This window comes from Salmo salar, chromosome 19 (assembly GCF_965601325.2).
Source record: "Salmo salar chromosome 19, fSalSal1, whole genome shotgun sequence".
Classification (NCBI taxonomy): Eukaryota; Metazoa; Chordata; class Actinopteri; order Salmoniformes; family Salmonidae; genus Salmo; species Salmo salar.
Window position 1 is genome coordinate 72808628 of NC_138309.1, and position 3022 is coordinate 72811649.

Consider the following 3022-nt stretch of genomic DNA (forward strand, 5'->3'; position numbering starts at 1 on the left):
AAGCCCAGTAATTTAAGGTAGGGTGGTAGCTCTAAGCCCTCATATCGCAATATCTACTAAGCTCACATATGGCATTGTTTTAAGATGGTGATAAAATGTTATATGTACTGATATTTTTATGAAACATTGATTTTGTCCTTTACTGCTATAGCCTATAGAAACGCATTGAATAACACATTTGTGCATGGCAAAACAGACAGTCAAACATTTAATCATAAGGAATACGGTTTTGAAGTATACTGAACAAAAATATAAAATGCAACAAATTTCCAAGATGTTACTGAGTTACAGTTCAGATAAGGAAACCAGTCAAGTGAAATAAATGCATTAGGCCCTAATCTATGGATTTCACATGACTGGAAATACAGATATACATTGGTTGGTCACAGATACAAAAAAAAAAGGTAGGGGCGGGGATTAGAAAACCAGTAAGTATCTGGTGTGACCACCATTTGCCTCATGCAGTGCGACACATATCCTTCACATAGAGTTAACCAGCCTGTTGATTGTGGCGAAGTTGCTGGGAACTGGAACACACTGTCGTACACGATGATCGAGAGTATCACAAACATGCTCAATGGGTGACATTTCTGGTGAGTATACAAGCCATGGAAGAACTGGGACATTTTCAGCTTCCAGAAATTGTGTACAGATCCTTGCGACATGGGGCTGTCTATTATCATGCTGAAACATGAGGTGATGGCGGCGGATGAATGGCACGACAATGGGCATGATCTCGTCACGGTATCTCTGTGCTTTAAAATTGCCATCGATAAAATGCAATTGTGTTCATTGTCCATAGCTTATGCCTGCCCATACCATAACCCCACCGGCACCATGGGCCACTCTGTTCACAGCGTTGACATCAGCAAACCGCTCGCTCACATGATGCCATACACGTGGTCTGTGGTTTTGAGGCCGGTTGGACACACTGCCAAATTCTCTAAACAAACATTGGTAGAGCAATTAACATAAAGTTATCTGGCAACAGCTTTGGTGGACATTCCTGCAGTGAGAAAGACAATTTCCATGTGTTGTGTGACAAAACATTTTAGAGTGGCCTTTTATTGTCCCCAGCACAAAGTGCACCTGTGTAATGATAATGCTGTTTAATCAGTCTCTTGATATGCCACACCTGTCAGGAGGATGGATTAACTTGGAAAAGGATAAATACTCACTAACAGGGATGTAAACAAATTTGTGAACAAAATTTTAGAGAAATAAGCTTTTTGTGAGTATGGAAAATTTGTGGAATATTTTTTTTCAGCGTATGAAACACGGGACCAGCACTTTACATGTTGCATTTATATTTTTGTTCAGTGTATAAGAAATCTCAGGGATTTTGTATACTTTTTAGACCAATATTTGGTCATGTTATCCCATGCACATTGTGCCATTTTTACAGCCAACTCCCAGACAACTTTTCCAGACAACTCCCCTGAAGCCTGTGTGTGTCATTGAGCAAAAAAACGACACATTCGTGTTCGTGAGAACCTCTCCTTTCAAGTCTCTCCAGTGTGCAAAGCTGTCATCAAGGCAAAAGGTGGCTACTTTGAAGAATCTCAAATATAAAATATACTTTGATTTGTTTGATATGTTCTTGCCAGTAAATTTCAGCAAGTAGCAATGTGAACGTGTTTGTGTGCATTTGTGTGTTGCAGGGGATTTGGAATAAGACGGTGGAGACGGAGTAGGCTACGATTCTCAGCAGCAGATATTCGTTTTTTTCTTACATTTAGTTATGTTTAGGGCTGTTGGTAGGCCTAACAGTCATCTCAGTCATTTTTTAAAATTAAACCTTGTATTTTTCAATAAATAATGTTATTTTTTAATCACATGCATTATTTGGTCTTTGTAGTTCTGTAGCCTATATTGAAATGGGACTGTTCCACAAAAATACATGAAGGAGGAGCAATTTATACACATTATTATTGTTATTATAAACAAAGATGTATAAATCATATTTCCAAGTGTTCTAATGAAATTTCCATATTCAAACAATCAATGTCTGATAAATGCAATTGAAAACAGCGAAGTGTCGCATTACAATGAAATCTTGATTCTACCTTGATAAAGGATCAAAGGAATATTATCCATAAATAAAACCAACATTTAGACAGCTTTACGAAACAAAATATACATAAAGCCACTACTACAGGCCATCAAGTCACAATAAGTGTCTTCCTCATTTAACCCAACCCCTCTGATTCAGAGAGGTGGGGGGGGGCTGCCTTAAATCGACATCCACGTCTTCGGAGCCATGGGAGCAGTTGTTGTTGGGGGTTAACATGCCTTGATCAAGGGCAGAACGGACGATTTTGCCACTTTGCTGGCTCTGGGAATTCGTAACAGCAACCTTTCGGTTACTGGCCCAATGATCTTAACCGCTTAGGCTTAACCGCTAGGGGAGAGATTTTAAGGTGTAGTTTCACCCACATACTTTGAGGAGGGAAGGGTTGATAAGCCAGATCAAATGGTTGAACAAAGGCAAGGGAGTGAGGAAAGAGCTAAATTAATAGGGATGGCAGTAGCAGGGCTGGCTCCAGGCATAAGCGACGTAAGGGACCCAGGAACTCAGTCGAGTACTGTTGAGAGTTATAATAGTAGAATAAACACCATGCAAGTTCGAAATTTGGTTGTGTATCAGCAGTTTCTCTTTTATGTCAGTCACTGACAGTCACTCAATTAGCCATGTCAGCTAACAATTTTGTAATTGGTAAATTAGTCTAGCCAGCTATCTAAACTTATATTAATCATGGCCGAATACTGACCGGTCATGCAGGGCACTTACCAAGGGGCCCGGACTTCCAGGAGGCCCCCATTGATTGTATTACTCACTCTCACTCAGATATCATGGCATAAGTCACGGCAACATTTGTAAAATTACATGACATTTGTCATAAAATTGCAAAAATGTCTGTCCACCCCATGACAAAATATGTAGAATTGCAGGAATTCACATTAAAACGGACATTTGTGCTCCGCTGTCAAGAGGGGGGCCACTAAAATGTTTTGACCACAA

General features: G+C 39.8%; 1 long non-coding RNA gene across 1 annotated transcript; it reads left to right on the forward strand.

The window, feature by feature from the left end:
* Window positions 1-421: 421 nt before the first annotated feature.
* Window positions 422-1837, forward strand: LOC106579443 (uncharacterized). The gene is made up of 3 exons (XR_006760639.2): window positions 422-593; window positions 1406-1543; window positions 1662-1837. It is a non-coding gene; the product is annotated as an uncharacterized LOC106579443 (long non-coding RNA).
* The last annotated feature ends 1185 nt before the right edge of the window (window positions 1838-3022 follow it).